Below are 20,399 nucleotides of genomic sequence, written 5' to 3'. Positions count from 1 at the left end.
TGGGGCATGCACTGCATTATCCCATTTGTATTTTAAATACAACGTTTGGGCTGTCCTGTGGAGAACAGGTGGAGGAGAGGAAGAGGATGAAAGCAGGCGATGCTCAGCGTAGATAACATGCAAGTGAGGGTGAATCCCTTCTGGGAAGAGAACAAAGTGTCTTTCACGGCCTCACGGGTGACCTTGGATCCAACCATATTCCCTCTTGGCCAGTCCTGCAAAGGGGAAGATCAGTAGTACTTCGGGGCATGGCTGCATGGTGGTTAGGCAGATAGGTGCCAGAATGCAAATGCCTGGGTTTGGTTCTAGTTATTTACTCTCTGTGCAATCTTGGGGAAGTTACTCAACCTCTCTGAGCCTGTGTTTGTCTTTGGTTCAGTGGGGGTCATTTCTACCCCACAGGGTTATCGGGGATTCCCTGAGGTCAGGTGCACCATGTTTTTCGCACATTACTTGGAACCCAGTTAGTATCGACGATTACTAGAAGTAGGATTATAATATCTGATGAAAGCACCTTTCCTCAATGGGTCACCTCCCAGTCTGCTTTATACGCAGTCTCGATACTTCAACAACTCCCTGAAGGTACTATTTTTATTATTTTTTAAAAAATCATCTCTAAAGATGAGGAAGTCGACAGCTACTTAGAAGTGGCAAAGCTGGAATTCAACCCCAGGCACATCTGACTCTGAAGTTCTCTTTCCATGTCCCTTTCTTGTTCGGAATAACGGAGCAGCCTGGGGAGTGAGAGATGCCAGGACACTGAGGCACTGGGAAGTGCTGAATCCTGGGGTGGGGAGCCAGTTAAACCCCCTGCACATGCCCCCTTCCCGTCACAGAGCCCAAGGGAAAGTCTCAGATTCCTCTTTTAATCTTAAGCATCAGTGGGCTTCTAGGGCAGGGAGTTCCAAATGGCATAACGGGGGCCAAAGAGGTTGCAGAAGCCAGTGAAGGAACTGGGGGTACACACTAGGGACTGGTGAGGTCTGTGGTGAGCCAGAAAGAACACGCTCTGTCAAAAGCTGCTCTTCGGCCCTGGCTGGTGGCTGCCAGCTAGAGACTTGGACCTAGTGTTTACAGACCAACATCCTGAGAGAAGCCAGAGAACCAGATCTTTATGTGAAATTTCTGAATTCTACACATCAGTGACTCAGCCTGCAATTCTTTAAAAACACTGTAGAGGAACCAAACCAGATGGAAAAAAAAAAAAAAAAAAAAAAACAGAAGCTGATGCACTGAAAGCATGCCCGAAGGTCTGATCGGGGCTACCTCTTTGCCGCATGTGATATGATTCCTCAGTTTACCAGTGAAGCAGTGGAGTGTCTCTCCCACAACTGCATGGCTGGGCAGTGCGCTATGAGGATGTGGGAAGAAGTCAGGGTTCTTTCGGGGGTTTGGGGTTTGGATGCAGTGGTGGACACAGGAATGGAAAACCTGGAGGTGTTGAAACACTGATCTTTGGGTTATGAGCAGGAAAGGGAGTGGGGTCTTAATCCTAACCCACGTTCCCAACCCCATGGGGCACCGGTGTAACTCAGTCAGTTGGGCATCTCTCGGTTTCAGCTCAGGTCATGATTTTAGGGTTGTGCACCTGAGCCCCAAGTTAGGCTCTGTGCTCAGTGAGAAATCTGCTTCCCCTCTCCTGCCCCTCCCCCTGCTCACATGTGCTCTCTCTTTCTCTCAAATAAATAAAAATAAAATTTTTTAAAAAAGTTCCTGGGGCACCTGGGTGGCTCAGTGGGTTAAGTGTCTGCCTTCAGCTCAGATCATGATCTCAGGGACCTGGGATTGAGCCCCGAATCGGGCTCTCTGCTTGGCAGGGAGCCTGCTTCCCCCTCTCTCTCTGCCTGCCTCTCTGCCTACTTGTGATCTCTCTCTGTCAAATAAATAAAATCTTTTAAAATAAAAAGTTCCCAACCACAAGTGATAGCATGCCTGTGTCCTTTAGAAGATTAATTGTAATCCCTTAATTCCTTAATTTTTGTCCATGAATGAACTGGTTGAGAGGCACTGAATATTCAGCACAATGGACAGAGGTGATTGCTTGAAGCTGAGCTCCAGGAGGGAAAAGGTATTCGACCTGACTCCCCCAAGCCCATTTTTACCTATGTGAAGGGATTTCTTTGGTAATATTGAAAAGACAAACATGGGTCTCAATTAGACCTCAGGAGAGTTTCGTGAATGCCAAATTGCTGGACGACGTTGGAGGTGAGCATGGATTTGTAGAGCCTGCCTAGCTCAAAAGGGGTAAAATTTGAAGACATTCACATGTATGTTTAGAAAGAAACCCTTTTCTCCGTAATAACATGTAACAGTCCCCTCCTGCTACATCTAAAACCATCGTGGTAACGAGTCAATAACAAGAAAGACACATCCCGCCATGACTGTGTCTTGCCCCATCTTCTTTATCATCTTTTAGCTTATTTTATTTTATTTACCCTACTTTTTCAGTCTATTCTGTCACAGACTCTGAAGGAAGAATGCAGGAGCATTCACCCAACAGCAGCTCTCTCTGTGTCCATTTTCTTTTTTTTTTTTTTTAAGATTTTATTTATTTATTTGACAGAGAGAGATCCCAAGTAAGCAGAGAGGCAGGCAGAGGGTGGGGGGGAAGCAGGTTCCCCGCTGAGCAGAGAGCCCAATGTGGGACTCAATCCCAGCACCCTGAGATCATGACCTGAGCCAAAGGCAGTGGCCTAACCCACTGAGCCACCCTCTGTGTCCATTTTCAATCCCACTAATACTATCCATGCCCCTACAAGGAAAGCAGAAACTAGACAGATACAACCAACCCCACTAACATGAAGGAGCCCGTCCTCTCCCACACACCTTCCAGTTCACAAACAGAGGAAGCTGACCCATATTTTGCACTCCTAAAATTTTCACAACTTGATATCTACTCACATGCTTTTCCACCTTTCCCCTTCCCTGCCTTTGTTGGTCACCTCTGGTGACTCTGCCCATGAGTCAACCATGCCACCCCAGTCTGTGCCTGTGTAGGCATTGGTGGCGGCTTTTGCCTGCTGCCCTTGAAAAACCATGATGATCACTGGCCCCATGCCGTTCTGTTCCCCCTCAGCTTTGCACAGAAACATTCTTAGGGGAGTCAGCTCCAAAACTCCCCTTCCTGATCACAGATTCCTGTCCTGTCATTTCAGTGTCTTGATCTTGTGGTATCATGATTCCAGCCCTCACCAGCCCAGCCCTCTTTGAAAATCAGACCATTCAGTGAATCCTGGGTCAGTGATTCAGATGGGTCTTTCTCCTGAAACACCAGTGGTTTGTGCTGCCCAAAGCTCTCAGGACCCTCCCCCCCACCCCCATTTACCTCTCTGATGAGATGGGTACGCTCCGTGGTGCTGGTGGGACCACAGACTCGTGCTCTCTTGCTGAAAGACAACTTCAAAACATGTATAACTTTTGACTGAGTTACCTTCCTTCTAGGATTTGAGACTAAAGAATGAGTCAGACATGGAGTGCCTGGGTGGTTTGGTCAGTTGAGCGTCCAACTCTTGATTTCGGCTCAGGTCATGATCGCAGGGTCGTGGGACTGAACCCCTCATCAGGCTCTGCATTCGGCATGGAGTCTGCTCGAGATTCTCTCCCTCTGCCCCTCCCCCCTGCTTGTGCTCGCTCACTCTCTTTCTCTCTCTCTAAAATGAATTTAGAAAAGGATTAATCAGCTATGTGTAGGAATATTTATGTTCTGCAAAGCTCATTGCCTGCTTCCTAGGATTGAAGGCATGATAGTGGGGTGGTAAGGGGTGCCAGGCAAAGACCCAGCCAGTGTGTGGTAGAAGCTTCCCCCGGTGACCTGGGACATGTGTGATTCCAGGGCATGTTACTTCAACTCTCAGAACCTACATTTCCCCTCTAAAATGAGATCCTGTCATACCCATTTTAGGGCCGTTTCTCAGATTAAATGATCCATATAAAGATAGCAGCAGCACAGTCCCTGGTGTGGAGCGAAAGTCGGATGCAGAAGCTGTCCCTTTTATCATCCACTCAGCATCGCTCTGCAGACGTTCGTTCCGTTCCCTGAACTCTGAGGAGGAGTATGAATCTGATCTTAGATGCAAATATCCTTTCTGGCCCTCTGTGTCTCTGTCTGCCTTATCTGTCCATCCATCCATCCACCCCTGTAGGTATCTAACTATTTAGCTACCTAGCCATAGCTCCCGTGTCTGAGTGTTCCCTAAGTAGCAGGCGCTGTTCTAAAGACTTCAAATATATTTTTTGAAGATTTTATGTATTTATTTGACAGACATAGATTACAAGTAGGCAGAGAGAGGGGGAAGCAGGCTCCCTGCTGAGCAGAGAGCCCGATGAGGGGCTTGATCCCAGGACCCTGATATCATGACCTGAACAGAAAGCAGAGGCTTAACCCACTGAGCCACCCAGACACCCCCTAAGGACTGTAATATTAAGGCACTTAATCTTCACAAAACTCTGTGAGGCAGTTACACTTAAGGCCCTGTATTGTTACTTAGCTAGATAACTTTCAATTATCTTTCATATCTATCTTTCTACCTACCTATACCTATCTTTCTATTATATCTATCAATTATCTCTATCATCTGTCAATCATCTTCCATCCATCCCTCTATCTATTATACTTATCTATCAATTAGCTCTACTATCTATCATTTCCAATTCTCTATTTTTTCTCAACTCTGTCTCTCAGTTTACAGCCTCATCCTTTAGACACAAATAGGTTATTAGTTGGAGGCAAGCTGAATCGTCCTCCCTCATTTCTTCAAGTACTTGGTGGGAAACAGATGGGGTGGGCAAATGTTTCCTTTGGATGCTAATGGGTGTTCCCAGCAGAAGCAGAATGAGTGTGGAGAGTGCGGGCGGGGAAAACCACTCCCTGCATTTGCTCTCTTTCAAGTGCCTGCAGCTTGTCATCACCAAAGCCCGCGTTCTTCCCCCCTTCAGATGAGAGCACAGGGGACAAGCTGCCTTTGGCACCTAACCCACGTGGTGACAACTGGGGACAGAAGGGCGGAGGAGGGAGGTGTGGTCTCTCAGGAAACGGTCGGTGCAAGTTCTAGAAATTGGCTCACCTAGCCTCATTCAAGACACTTTCTGATTTCTCTTTCAATTTCTTCTCTGCCCCGTTGGCTGCTGTCTCATTTCCACGTGTTGGCGAAATCTCCATTTCATCTAGTTCTACACGCTTGCGGTTGGGGAAGACACCGGGTTGTGCCGGATCCTGTGTTCTGCAGACCTGCTGTACCACAGCCTTGCCCGTCAGGACTCGTTAAGGGGACAGATGCCATGTCACGTGTTCTTACACACACACACACACACACACACACACACCTGTCGCTCTCGGCCCGCAAGAACGACTCGGAGACTCACGTAGCAGCGAACCTTCTTCTTTAATCGCTTTTTTCTTCTACCTTTCTCTACCCTCGGCGCATGCATTTTTATACAGGCAGTGTTAACCAATCAAAATGCAGTGCTCATGCACCTCCCGCGAGAGTGGACCTAAATGAACAGCCAATCATATTCAGTCCCTTACAGCTCTTAGAGTAGGCCTCCTGTACTGGCTCCCGACATCTCCCCCTTTTTTATTTATTTATAATGGCTGAGATCGTGCCTGTCTTAGGTTGCCAATCCTCAGCACACATGCTTACCCATCATCGGGTACTCTCCCTGGTCGAAGAGCCCCTGTCTTAGGTTGCTATGGTGTGGGATCAGTCTTACCCGTCTTTGACTACCGATCTAGCATACTTAGCCATATCTGGGGGGAGGTACCAGCCTCAAGAGCCATCATGGCTTGAACCATGAGGTGTTATTGTCGTTGATTGCGACTGACACGGCCACACACCCAACGTAACATTAGTATGTTAGCTGTGATTAAGAGAACAGCCATGGCACCAAGTCCGGCCCACTGTTTGAGGAACGAAACAGATTGCTGTAACATTTTTTCCACTCACTAACAGGTGCAATAGTTACTTTGGTAGAATATACGGATATAATTTGAGCTCGTAATTGCCTAGTTAAATTTTGAAATTGACGGTTCCAGGTACCATTAAGCATATTTCCTAACTGTCTAGAGAGGTTAGCTGCTAAGGATAAGTTGTTATGAGCTATAGGGGTGATACAAAGTCCGGCCATATTATGTATGCATCCTATCGACACAATTGACTCTAGGATATCAAGTTGTTCCTGTACAAATCAATCCTTTGATTTACAATAAGGATCCCAGCATGCAAATGTCCATTAATTTGTTCTTGCGTAGCCAATGCTTCAGCGACCATTCCTGTGACGTTGTTGAGTGCAGCTGCTGTCTGTACCGAGGTTGTCAACGCTACCGCGGCAGCAGTAGCAGCAGCGGCGGATGCTGCGATAGCTGCAATAATGGCTGCTGTTATTCCAAAGTCTCGTTTATGTCGAAGCAGCACCGGCAGGTTGTCGAGGTTCACCTGTACTGGTATCGGGATATACGTCGGTATCTTGGCTATTACTGCCGAGTCTCCCACCGTGGCGTTCCAACATTCTGATAGCAGACAATTCTGGGACTCACAAGGGAGACTAGATGACTTGTTAATAGTAGAAGCATTAAAAACTATGAAGAGAAAGGGAGCTCTAACACAGACGGGCGTTGGTGAGTAGCCAAAAAAGGTGGAATTAGAGTAAGTGGGGATTTTAGGACTGAATGAGAATCCTGTTCCCACCCAAACTCCTGAGAGGCTACTATGGCAGCCACTCGTGCAGTGCAGCTCGCACAATAGCAGGCCTTGGTGCAGCAAGGTTTATACGGAGGAGGCCCCTCGTAAGGTGGCGCTGTTGGGGCTGGGCGCGTGGGCATAGGATCTAAGTTATCTACCACTTCCGTCTTTGTTTGTAACTGCGCCATAGCTCCTTCTTCCGCTTTTAATTTCAGCTGCGCCATAACTTCCCCCTGCATTTTGAGCTGCACCATAGCCTTCTTTAGCTTTTCCTCCTTTTTTGCAAGCTCCTTTTGCATCTTGCTCACCTTTTGGCTTTTGGGCGATTTCCCTCCTCTGCTCCTTTCCAAAAACCAGGGAGCCGATTGTCCCACTTCTCTCAAAAACAAACGAGCTGTTTTATTTTTTAAAGGAGTACCAGAAAGGATATCAGAAAGCGGCCCCAACATTTTATATGTGGCCATTTCGTTTCCCATACCGGAAAGCTTTACTCTCGTCCTTATCCTAGGAACTTTGCAGCCATCTCGTTTCCCATCCCGGAAAGCTTTCTACGCTCGTCCTCGACTTGAGGAACTTTCCCTGTCACTAGACAGAAATAGGTGCACTCTTTACCTGATCGTCGCCGACTCCGGGCGTCTCTCACGATGAGATTCCCGGGTTTCAGCACCACTTGTCGCTCTCGGCCGCAAGAACGACTCGGAGACTCACGTAGCAGCGAACCTTCTTCTTTAATCGCTTTTTTCTTTCTCCCTCTACCCTTGGCGCATGCATTTTTATACAGGCAGTGTTAACCAATCAAAATGCAGTGCTCATGCACCTCCCGCGAGAGTGGACCTAAATGAACAGCCAATCATATTCAGTCCCTTACAGCTCTTAGAGTAGGCCTCCTGTACTGGCTCCCGACACACACCCATACAAAAGGACCCAGGAGACTCTGGGAGGTGCTGGAGGTGCTCTGTTACCTGGAATTTGGTGATGGCACTACGGGCGATTGCCTGCGTTCCAACTCATCTGAACACGCAGACCTTTGTACATCTGGTATACCTCCACGGAGCTGTTCTTTTACCCTCCAGTGCAAGGTGGTTTAGTGACACTCTGCTTAGTAGGAGCAGATAATTGGAAGTGTGGGAACAGGGTGAGCTTTCAGATCTGTGCGACTCCATGGCTAAGGGTTACCCCGTCTTCCCATCTTGCTTTCTGTGCTTCAGTGTCCGTCCTGCGTTTCGCTCCCTCTCCCGGTGGCGTGGCAGTGGCGTGGCGACAATGCATGTCTATCCAGAGATGCGCTTCCAGAAACTCAAAAGATTGAAGGAACTACACCTACATCGTCTCAAAGTATCTCCCCAAAGACATCAATAACAGAGGGACAAAATTAACTTTGCTGTGTGGACATCTGGCCAATGCCCCCTTAATCAGGCAGTAAGTTGACCCCATGGAGAGCAGGAAGAGCTGATGTGCTGAGTCCCTGGGATGGGACGCACGGAGGACAAGGATGGAATTTATACACCACCACACTGATCACTTCTATGGCTTTCCTGCCCAACGCCTTTAGCGTTAAGAAAGTCTCAGACAGACCCAGAAGGAGAAGCGTGCCACAGAGCAGCTCACTGGTCCTTTCATAAAAATGCCAAGGAAAACGTCAAGGTTGCAAAAGAGAAGATAGAGACAATCTTCTAGTTGTAAAGGACACTGAAGAGGCATTGAGTGGGGGTGTTTCTTTGGGGTTTTTGTTTTGTTTCGCTATAAAAGGACAATTGCTATTGGGACAGTGGGTGAAATTTTAATGTCTGTGGTTTATGAGGATGGTCTCCATGTTACACTGGTGATAATCTTAACTGTGCTCACATTAAAGACCGCCCTCGGTTTTAGGAAGAATTTAGGGGCGAGGGGGTGTAAAGTTTGCAACTTACTCTGGAACAGTTCAGAATGTTTGTATATATGTCTGTGCAGAGGAGAGAGGTGGGTGTGGGATCAGGACATCCAGTGCAGAAAATGTAAACGTTGAGAGAATCTGAGTACTGGGGAACTATTTGGACAAATTTCCTTTAAGTCTAAAATGACAGCAAGATAAAAAGTTTTAAAAGGAAGAACTTTTTTCCCCCAGAAGCCCCAACAAATATCTTTTCTGCTCTCAGTGACCAGAATAATTGGGTCTTCAGCGCACTGGCTTGTGGACAGCATGTTCAGGCTCTCGAAACCTACCTTTGGAAGGAGGAAGGGTGAACTTTCTCAGTCTCTTGCCATCCCCTCTGGGGCAGGAGTGGATGAGTATCCCCACGACACTGGAACACATACAAGAACTCTGGCTGAAACGTGGCAAAAACCCAGCAGACTCTTCACCATAGGACCAAGTAAACACGGGATGGGAACTGCAGTGTGCACTAGGGAAGGGGTCTTCATGTCCACACTCCAAACTACAAAGAGCCACGTGGGCTCAAGACAGACAATGGGCTCAGCCACAGAAATGCAAAGAAAGAGGCATTTCTTGCACGCAGTTTGGTGGGAGGGCATGTGGTTGGGTTCTCTTCATTTACTTTTCCAGAATGGGTTAAGTAAGAAAGCGAGGGCTGGTGATGCTCTCTGCTCTGACTCTTCAGCGGTCTCCAGGTAACCACCTCTGGGCTTCCAGCCTACCTGTCCCTCCATCCCCTCAAGCACCACCCCTCATCCTTCACAGTCTTTCCCAGCAAAGCCATTTACATCTTCCTGTCACTTTCCGCCTCCCTTCTCCTCCAGAGGAGAAATGACGGATGCCCGGAAATGAAGGTGGTAGCAGGCAAGGATCTTCGTGGTCCCGTGTCTTGCTCTCACTCGACCCCTGTCCCAGGGCTTTTGTTCTATAATTGAGATGAGACAGCTCCCTTCCGCGGGGGTGGGGGAGAGATGTGGCGATGGCATGAAGGTATAGTGAGCCCCGGGCTCTGCCTGGTAGAGATGGGGACACCACCACCCCCCCCCCCCGCCGCCTGGCGAGGACCAGGACTTTTAGGAAGCAAAGTGCAGGCATACAAGCCCCTCCTTGATTCTGGGGTTCCTTCCTCTGGAAAACTCCCTCATCCCCGGGGCCAAGAGGGAGAGAAACAAAGACACAGATCAATTAAAAACCAGAAACAGTGGGAGATCACACACACACACACACACACACACACGCAGGTTTTTGTCCACCCCATAGATCCTGACTGAGTGCCAGGCGCCGTTCCAGGCACTCTGGCACGGTTTTCCAGCCTCAGGGCTCTGGACATCTGGAGCTGGACTGTTCTTTGGGGGCAACGTCCCTGACCTCCTCCCCCAGGAGGCCAGAAGCGCTCCCAAGTTGTGATGCGCCAAGACATCTTCGGGCGTGGCCACATGTCCCCAGAGGAGCAGAGCTGCTCTGGGGGAGCACCTCTGCGCTCATGAGGATCGGGAGCACCTCTGGGCTCATGAGGATCGAGCACCTCTGGGCTCATGAGGATCGGGAGCACCTCTGGGCTCATGAGGATCGAGAACCCTTGCTGAGCCCGTTCTGGGGAGGGGGAGATGCCCGGAGAACTAGGAAACACCCGAGCAGGTGCGTCGTGCAGGACGGAAGCAAGGGACGCAGCAAGAGCCCTGAAGGTGCGCAGAGACCAGAGAACCCAGCACTGCAGGGCCAGACAGGAAGGGGCACGGATGGAAGCGGGGTACGCAGACTTGGGCTGGGTCCCGAAGAGGAGGCGCAGAAAGGCAGGAGGAAGGGCAACTGGTGCATCTCAGAGCTAAGCACCTGCAGGGGAAACGGAGGTGAAACAGAGAAACCTTTCCCCTCCGGCAGCGTCCTCGTCCTGACCCCACAGGCCAGCTCACGAAAGCCCTTCCGTGCACAAAGTCTCAGGAGCACCTCCACCCTTGGCACGCTCTCCCATCGCCCCCCTGATTGCGCACACCCTCCCTCCCTCCGCGCTTCCTGCCTCGCCTCCTTCCTCCTCGGGAGGCATAAAAGCCACAGTCAGGCACTGGGCCTCCAGAAAGCCCAGGAAAGCAGCGGACTCCAGTGAGGTGAGAGCAGGGCAGAGTGGGGAGGGTGAGCAAGGGGGAGGGGGGCACCCGGAGAATCGGGACATGCTGATGGGGAAGGCAGGGCAGGCATGGGCCAAAGGACAGCGAGGGGCAAATGTACCTGCGAACCTTGAGCCTGCGTCTCCGGTGCGCCCGGGTTTCTGGGGGGCCGTGTTTTGCCTGTGCGGTGTCCTGTCGCTTACCCACTTCCTTCATGGCTGTCCGTCAACCAGCGCTGTCGCTTTGCTTAGATAGACATGTTCCAGAGTGGAGCGCCACAAAATCGGCCATGAACTCACAAGTGTCTGTTTTACTTTTCCACCATGTATTTGAGGCAGGAGGACCCAGGCGTTAGTCTCTGTTCTGCACCAGAATATGGTGCACGTTACAGTTTGTTACAGGTCGGACAGAGGAAGACGGATCCTGCATGATCTCACTCTGGGGTGGAATCTGGAAACAGCAGCCACTCAGGGAACGAGATCAGAGGGGGAGTTGAGCAGAGGCAGGGCTGGCCCAGCACCCGGCTGTGAGAAGCTGGTGTGCTGGGGACGCTAGGGATGGCCTGGTGGCCACAGGGGACACTGCCATGTGTCTTTACAAGCTGCCTAGGAAGAGTAGATCCTACAAGTCCTCAGTGCGATGAGAAAGGAGCTTTCGTCGTAAATAGACGAGGTGACCAATGTTACCCCGACTTACCGAGGAGACCCTTTCCCTATATCCACGGTAAGTCATTGTGCCCAGACAGTCGCAAGGAGATGTTTGCCAGTTGCGGCTATGCTTATGGCTGTGTCGACGGCGTGGGACTCTGGGCTGCGCGCGTGTGTCTGGATTCATCCCAAGTGTGTGTTCACTGCTTCCTGTTCCTCTGTAGAGCAGTTACACCTAATGACACTAAAAACACATGAACACCCTCGCCACCCTCTCTTGGCAGCATCCCGTAGCAACCAGCGCCTACCCTGCCGGCCCTCCGATGGCTCCCCCTGTCCGTCTGGTCCTGCTTCTTGCCATCCTGCTCAGCCTAGTGGAGACTCCCACCTCTGTGCCTGTCCGCCAGGTGAGACCTCCTGACTTCCTCCCCACCTGCAACGTGCCCAGTCCCTGCCCTCCTAGAAGAGCTTCCTGATGGTCCTGGCTGAGCTAGGAGTCATGGGCTGTGGGGCGCCGTGGCCCCAGGTCGGGGTGCGGGCAGGCATGGAGTGGGACACCAGACATGGGGGTCAGGATGCAAAAATGCCCAAAGGATAAGATCAGCGTTGCCATGGTACAAAAAGATGCCTTTGGTGAGCTCCTGGTCATTCTGCGCTGTTTGGTCACCAAGGACTGGGCCGTGCCCCTAGGGTTTCTGCCAAGCCCTAGCCCACATTCAGGGAGCCCCGGCTGGGAGTGTGGGCTGTGGAGACCCGGCCGAATTTGGTTCCGTTACTTTTTAGCTGCATGACTCCTGGCAAGTTGCCCAATTAATCTCTCTGTCCCTCCGAGTTCTTTGTAAAATCACAGCGCCACAAGGGTTAACTGAGTTGTCCCGGGCCAGGTGCGTTAGCTGGCCCATTACCAGACCCTGAACATCCGGGCTGGGCACTCAGGCCGCCCCAGGTTTGGGTCCAGCTACCTGCCTTGGTGCCAGGGTTCTCTGCAGGCCCTGTAAGTTTCTTGGAGCTTGTCGGGACCAGAGCAGGGACTGGGCTGTCCCCCAGGCCAGGACCTGACCCCCCTGCAGGGTCGCATGCCCAGAAGGCATCCCCTCTAGGTTTTGCGGTCTACTGTTGCCATCTTGAAAACTTTTGTCATGCTTGAGATGAGACCTTTCATCTAAGTCCTGCTTGGAAGGGGACGCTGGCATGTGGAAAACCCACGGTGCTTATTAGTGGCTGTGATGGTCAAGGGAACACAGCCATTTGCCTGAAGACGTCCGGTGCTATGGCTGGGTTTGCACCGTGTGTGTGTGTGTGTGTGTGAGAGAGAGAGAGAGAGAGAGAGAGAGGTCTGCAACCACGTGTAAGCGGTTTTTAAAGCTCCCTCTTCATGCCAAGCTGCTACATTTCAGGAAGACTTCACTTTCCTCACTGGTGAAATGTGCATTAAGTGAACCCACTTGTCAGGCCCGTGGGAAAGTGGCAGCTGGCCCCGTGACCCCAGGCCCATGGGGTGCTCACCGCCCTTCCCGCCTGCCTGAGTCTCCATCTTTGGATCTCTGTCCAGGGACGAGGAGGCTGGACCCTCAACAGCGTGGGCTACCTGCTGGGTCCCGGTGAGTGTGCCCGCTCCCAGTGCCAATGACTCCCCCTGCGGCACAGGGAGGTCAGAACAACTCCTGGTGGAGGGGGACCAGGTGACACTCAGCCGTCACTTCCTCCTCTTCTGGGCCCCTCTGTCCAGGGCTCCCCGTTTCCCCGAAGGCGTTTTCACTGTGTGCTACCAAGGGACCATTAAAGCCCTACATCCCCGTGATGCTCAGGGTGGGGACCACTGATGGTCCAAGGAAACCCAGGCCCCGGGGACCACGTGGCCAAGCAACGAGGACCTGGGGTTCATGCCCAGACATAGGCGGGTTCGGCTTAGCAGTGGGTGATGCTGGGAGACAGATGCGAATCTCAGAGCCACAGCCTTCTCACCGGCCAGCTCGGAAGGCTGGCGGTCCTGCAGGTCTGGCAGCCATGCTCCGTGAGGGGAACAGTGTGTGCGGGTTGCTGGATTCCCTGTGTTACTGCTGTCATGTCCCAGACCATAGGCCCAGCTCTTCCCTCCCTTCCCCTGCCCGGTGCTCCACCTTCCCCAGAGCGCGGACCGCGGCAGGAAGGAGAAGACAGCCCTGGAGGTCCTAGACTTGTGGAAGGCCCTTGGTGAGTGAGTGTGGGCTTCCTCTCCGCTTGCCACTGCTGCTCCGGGGACTTGGGGAAAGGCAATTCCTGGCTACAGGACACATCTGAGACTCCCCCTCCTTCCCGTCCACATCTCGAGGGAAAGAATCGTGCAGAGGTGCAGACAGCAACCACCAGTGGTGCGCCAGGAATGCAGCCTTGGTCCTGACCCGAATCTTCCCACTGTTGCCACCTACCAGGCCACTGATCACGTCCAGGGTGGTGTGTCCCCTGGGCACTCACGGGTGCCCATCTCTCTGCTGTGGGCCATCCCCGTGCGGGATGATTAGCTGTTCCCTGGCCTCCACCCACTAGGTGACCTTAGCATCTTCGGGTTGTGACAATGACAGATGTCCCTGCATGTCACCAGATATCGGGGGAGGAGGACAGAATGACCCAGGATGAGAACCCCTAGGTGCCACAAATGCCAAGGGAACAAGGGAACTATGGCCATGGTGCATGGTACAAAGCACCGACCTTGCCATTTGGCTTCGTTCCCAGATGGGCTCCCCCATCCCCGCCCTCGGCGGGCCTCCAAGAGGAGCCTGAGGGAGAACTCTGCCAAACCAGAGACTGCAGGTGAGCACGGGAAATGTGGAGGACACAGACAGGAGCCAGGGACAGGAGCGTCCTCGCCATCAAGGGCTGACTCAACGCCCATGCTGGCCTTGATGGCTCCTTTGCGCTCTACCCCTCCGTCTTGCCCCCACCTCCGGGCCCAACACATGCTTCCCAGCCAGTCCCAGACGTTTCCCCACAACCTGGCACTGATGTGATGACCCCACTCCCAGACCTTAACCTACCAACTATCAGCCCCTCAGCTTTAGCTGCAACACTGACCGCAGAGCCTCACTCCCAGCTCCGACCTCCGTCTTTATTTGCAGCCTTGGAACTCTTGGACCCTGTGCCCGTCTCGACTCATGCTCAAGCACGTTCTTCTACTCCCGTTCTCAATTCTGGCTTTCTTAGAACACAGGGTCCCCTCCACTCAGCTGATGCCTTAGTCTAGAACGTTCTGTTTCTAGAGCTTTGCACGGCGAGATCCTTCGCATCATCCAGAAATCATTTAGCCGGCTCCTGCACTGCTACCCCTGACCATTTCCCTGACACGAACCTCCTGTTCCTCTGTTTTTGTCATCCTGTCTGATTCTCGTCCTGACGTCTGTCCGCAAGTGTGTCTTCTCTGCATCCTGTGCTCCGCTCGTTGTCTGTCTGCTCCAGAGAACCCAAGCTCCACGTGTTAGGGACCTTCTACGCCTGGCTCCCTGCCTACACACAAGGAATGATGCATAGTAGGTGCGTGGAAAACATGCTGAAGGCACGAATCGAACTATCCAAGGCAGGCTTCCCACCCAGCCATGACCTCAGTCCGTTTAGCTTGCCTTCCTCTGGCTGCATCTTTACCCCAATTCCCTGTCCTTCAGTTTAACCCTGGTTTTGGAAACGAACACCAGGCTTTCATTCCAGCGCCACTAACCCATCTGGAAAGCACAGACTGGCCATCAGCCAGTGCTGGATGTGACACACACCAACCTTAGCTACCCTCCCAGCTCTTGAAAATGCCCATCTCCACCACGTGCCTAAATGGGATGGAAAAGGGAAATGTGTGGGTAGATGAAAAGGAAGGGAGGGAGAGCGAGAAGGAAAGAGAGAGAGAGAACGGGAAATGGAATTGAACATTGGACGAACCAAAGCTGTCTTCCTCTCCGGTTTCGTTCCCAGCCTGGGCTGGTTTGGATGATGGCGGCGAGTTTAACCATTCCAAATTCGCTTCTTTCTCTCCCACAGATCTGGGCCAGTTCAGCGAGAAAGCCCCCAGGGAGGGCGATGCCCAGCGGTCCTAGAGATCTCCAGACCTCTGCTCCGTGTCCTTCTGTCCAGCTCCTCGTGAACCCCTCCCTGTCTCGCTTCCTCCACTGAGACTAAGATCCTGAAATTAAGTCCCTGAGTCTCATGCAGGAAATTTGGGGAGCGTTGGGAGACTTCTTAAAAGTCACCAGACCGTGGCAGGTTTCACTGATTTATCCTTGAATAAGTAGAAAGTGTTGTTAACAAACCCAAGAATGAAATCTGGGGCCATTTAGGAGAGTTGGGATAACGAGGGAATATTTCTGCCATTTGTGCGAAGTAACTGCCTTCTTTCAGAACCATAACACGAGCAGACTAATATGGTATGAATGTCCCATTGCATCTAAGCCTCTACAATGTCTGCTCAGAAAGATTCTGCCAAGTAGCGGGCTTGCCTTCCCTCGTTCCCCCACCCCCGCTGGGCATCCTCCAGCTCGAAAGGGGGAGGGGTACCCTGGAGCAGAGTGGAGAGAATAAAACATTTCTTTGCAAATGGTCCATGATTTCTTGTGTCAGCATGGGAATTGGTGGCAGCGGCCAAGTTGCGGCTGAGAGCATCAGCTGTGGGGTTTGGAGACTCTCTTCTGTTGGAGGTGGTGAACCTCGGATTCTCTCACGAGAAAGCCTCATGCAATTCCGGTTTCTGCCCTCTGTCCACCTCTGGGTACCTGACCTACTCTCTGTTCATTAGTTCATTCGTTTTCAAACTTTTACATATTTTGAAGCTATGTTTTGTCCTCATATAAGTTTATACATTTTGCAAATTTCTGGAGGGATCTTTTTATCATCAAGTGATGCATTCCTTAGTCCCTGTTGATGCCTTTTGTATTTGGGCCAATCTAGGGGGTCACATGTCTGGTGCCTTGATGACCGTGGGTAGGAGGCTGAGGTCAACTGGGATGGTTGACCCAGAACCTGCATGGTAGTCAGGGCTCTGGCCTTATTATCTGGAACATTCATCACAGCCAAGCTGCTGTGACAGGGATCCCCCACCATGGAGCAGCTCAAATGAGAACCATTATCCTGTGTTCACAGAATGGTCTAAAGGAGGCGGTATGGGGCTGGCAGGAGGGCTCTGCCATCTTGGGCCATGAAGCTTCATCTCTGGGTCAGGAAGGCAAGCCTCATCACCTCCGTGCGTGGGATTCTGACATTCCTGGATCTCCGGCCGTAGGCAATCTAATTAGAAATCACATTTTAACCCCTTAGTGGCTTTATTTTTTTTTTCCAAAGATTTTATTTGTTTGTCAGAGAGAGAGAGAGAGAGAGATCACAAGCAGGGGGAGTGGCAGGCAGAGAGAGAAGCAGGCTCCCCGCTGAGCAAGCCGCCCCCCTCGCCCCCCTGCCCCGATTCGGGACTCAATTCCAGAACCCTGGGATCATGACCTGAGCCAAAGGCAGCCACCTAACTGACTGAACCACCCAGGGACCCTGCCATTAGCAACTTTAAATCACAGAATGAGAGGACAGAGGCAGCATAGAGACTCAGGGACAAAAAAAGATCTAGGCCTGCCTTTGAGGATCTCACGAAGGGAGAAACCAGACAAATGCGTTGGCAGGTGCAGGGTGGGGACAAGGTTTGAGAGCAGCGGCACAGGGACCAGCCCTCTGCAGGGCTCCTAGCCCCCATCAGTAGGGGTGAATTTCCAGCACGTGGACAGAACCAGGGATGAGGGCAAGGAGTCTCCAACCAGCTTTGGGACCACTTGGGATGCTATAATCCCAGATGGTGGTGAGAACCAGTCACATTCTGGATGTAGTTCAAGGCAGAGCTGATAGGACTCCCCAGCAGACTTGGTGTGCGATTTGAGAAAGCAGTCGAGGCTGAATCCCTACTTTTTGGTCTATGCAATGGAGGGAGGGGGTCGCCCTTGAAGGTTATGGGAAGCGTGCAGGGGGCAGGTAGGAGTTCAATCTGAGACCCGGTGAGCGTGAGATAACTACTGGTTATGCAGCTGGGGGTGGGGCGTGGAGTTGGATGTGCAGATCTGGAGCTCGGAGGAGAGGGGCAGACTGGGTGTATAATTTGGAGCACTGTCAGTACTTAGATGATGAGAAGAGGAGAGAAGGGGTCTAAGGGCAGAGCTCTGGAGACTCAATAGATTGCTGGTCCCAGTGACATTCAGAGACAAGGGAGAGAACAGGAAGTGAGGTGGGGTTAAAGATGGCGGAGGCACTTGGTCGTTGGGGTGACAAATTCACGGGTATGTGTTCACGCAGTGTGTGGCAGAGGGTTGAGAGAATGTCATGGGGCCAAGAGCACGGGGTATGGAAATATCCCAGAACTACAGTAATGGTAACATCAGAGGCAGGAGCTCAGCCCTCCAGGGAGGGAGGGTGAATGCCTGAAGGACATTCAGAGGAGGCTGAGAGTGAGATAATTTTCCTGGGAGAAGACATTTCAGGAGCTGGGAGGCAAGGGGGTATTGCCATAGGGGAGAGCCAGAGTCAGGTTATGCCTGGGGGCTGGGGGCTGAGGTGTAGCCTTCTTTTGGAAATGGACAAAAACATAAGTAAAGGATATATTGAGGCCAGCCCTTGTGGCCCCAGGACAGATGATAAGTCTGAGAGCACGGAGGTGAGGGAGAAAGGATGGGGTCCTGTCCACGTGCTGGAAATTCGCCCCTACTGATAGGGGCTTGGAGCCCTGCAGAGAGAGCTGGTCCTAATGCCTACTACGCTGGGCTCATATCGCAATATATTCATACCACGAGATTCCCCATCATTCATCTTCAATCCAAATGTCCTTGTATATCCCGATGTAAGCCAGGACAGCTTCCTTCCTGGAGCGCCATTGGTACCCAATGGTCCGACGGTCCAGGATGCCGCTCACTCCCCAGAGCGACTGTGGCATCAAGAGTCCTGTCGCTAGACGTCACTGCTTACTCCATCTCCCGGCTTGTGAAGGAGAGGGCTGATGCTGGAGGAGACTGTGCTCTGCCCAGGCTCTGAGCACAGCTCAGTTGCCTCCTCCCTCCCCCCACTGCACAGCTAGGGCCACCAAGGGCCTCTCCCTGCTCTGGTCTTTGCTTTGTAGGCTGTAGGCTGTGTGCAGAGTGAGGGGGAGGCTGTACCAGAGTCCTAGAGCTGCCCCCACACCTCCCCTACAGGAGGCTGGGCAAGCGGGGTGGGTCCTTGGAAAAAGAGAGGGATTTCCTTCCAGGAGCAAATCACCCTCCACACGTGCTGGCGAATGACTGAACCCTAATGAGTGGAGACAGTTGCCTGCCCAGAGATCAGAGGAGGGACCCACGTGAGTAATGAGAGGGGCTGTGGTCGCTCCTTAATCAAGTTTCCCTGAAGCATGTGACTCTTGATTGATCTCAGGGTTGTGAGTTTGAGCCTCACGTTGGACGTAGAGATTACTTAAAAATAAAATCTCAAAAAAATTTTATTAAAAGAAACCTTTAAATTGTGACAAATACATGTAACATGAAATTTACCAATTTTTTTTTTGAGGTTTATTCACTTATTTTAGAGAGAGGGCGCCGGTAGAGGGAGGGTCAGAGGGAGAGGGAGAAGCAGACCTGCGCTGATTGCTGAGCCTGACTTGGGGCTCGATCCCAGGACCCTGAGGTCAGGACCTGAGCAGAGACCAAGAATCAGATGCCATAGCCAACCGAGCCACCCAGACAGATGCCCCTGAAATGTACCATCGAAACCACGTTTCAGTGTCCAGTTCAGTTACGCTGTGCAACCATCCCCACCAACGCGAGAGGGCTTTCCTTCTTGAAATCTGAAACTCTGCCTGTGTTAAAGGACCACTCCGCAGGACCCCACCGCAGTCCCCTTCCTGTCTTCAGTCACTACATCGGCCCCTTTGTGCCTAGATTATCTCACATAGCATAACGGCCTCAAGCTTCTGCCCCATCCTGAGAGGTGACGGAATTCTCTTCCTTTTAAGGCTGAATAATATTCCATATCTCTTGGTGCTAAAAAATCCTGGTGAAGCCCCACCCTAACCCAAGTAATTCAGACCAAATGACCCGAGGGTGGGGCAAAGCCCTGGGGGGTTCATTTGCTCTCACTTTTTCCCGTGAGTGCTGGCTGAGATCCTCAGGGGTCGCAAGGGCTTCCTTTTACTCTGGTGTCCACCGGGGGGCTTAAATTTGGGGCCAGATCTGAGGTTTTACTTGGTAGGATTTTACCAAAGGGGGTGAGATTTGGATTAATCTGTCACTGAGGGCACTGGGGCTGGAAAAGTTCGGTCTCTGGCTTACAGGGCTTCGCCAGCTGGTCCGCTAGAGTCAATACCCCTCTTCTGGCGTTCAGCCTCGGCACTGCAGATGTTTCGGTTGGGATCATTACTATGTGGGGCGTTACAGGGTGTTGAACAGTTCCCTGGTCTCTACGTACAGGACAGCAGGAGCAGCCTCTCCCCAGCTGAGATGAGCAAACATGTCTCTGCATATCGCTGAGGTGCTGCAGAATCACCAGAACTGAAAAGCTCTCCTGTCGTTCAGGATACTAACTCATGGGGCCAAACAAGGACACAGCTAATGTGTTTATTTAGTTTTTAAAGAATTTATTTATTTATTTTGACAGACAGAGATCACAAGTAGGCAGAGAGGCAGGCAGAGAGAGAGGAGGAAGCAGGCTCCCCGCTGAGTAGAGAGACAATGCGATGCGGGGCTCCATCCCAGGACCCTGAGATCATGACCTGAGCCTAAGGCAGAGGCTTAACCCACTGAGCCAGCCAGGCACCCCATGACACAGCCAATGTAAAAAGTCAACAAAGAATATAAAAGCTAGATTACAGCTACCTTCAGAAATGGGGTGTTAGAACTGGCGTCCAAAGGAATAGAATAGAAATAAACACAAATCAGCAGCATGAAATAAGAAGGTAAAAAACTTTTGAATTCAACGAATATTAGTTAAGAAAAACATGCAGGAGCTGAACGAACACGGCAGGTGGGAATACAGCAGAGTGGACACAACAGAAATTAGAGAGGAGGAACAAAGCATCAGAGATGCTTCCAGAAGCGAGAAAGTACTAAGA

The 20,399-nt window shown here is 51.6% G+C and overlaps 1 long non-coding RNA gene across 2 annotated transcripts; it reads left to right on the top strand.

The window, feature by feature from the left end:
* The first annotated feature begins 7,770 nt into the window (after positions 1-7,770).
* Positions 7,771-15,893, top strand: LOC131818217 (uncharacterized). 2 transcript variants are annotated; one of them, XR_009348727.1, is made up of 6 exons: positions 7,771-10,694; positions 11,626-11,748; positions 12,894-12,942; positions 13,314-13,534; positions 14,054-14,131; positions 15,341-15,893. It is a non-coding gene; the product is annotated as an uncharacterized LOC131818217 (long non-coding RNA). The 2 variants fall into 2 exon arrangements; XR_009348726.1 differs by having other exon boundaries at positions 12,894-13,534.
* Positions 15,894-20,399: the final 4,506 nt, after the last annotated feature.

Source organism: Mustela lutreola, chromosome 16 (genome assembly GCF_030435805.1).
Source record: "Mustela lutreola isolate mMusLut2 chromosome 16, mMusLut2.pri, whole genome shotgun sequence".
NCBI lineage: Eukaryota > Metazoa > Chordata > Mammalia > Carnivora > Mustelidae > Mustela > Mustela lutreola.
The sequence above is the reverse complement of the archived record's forward strand: the minus strand, read 5'-3'. Positions and strand labels throughout refer to the sequence as shown.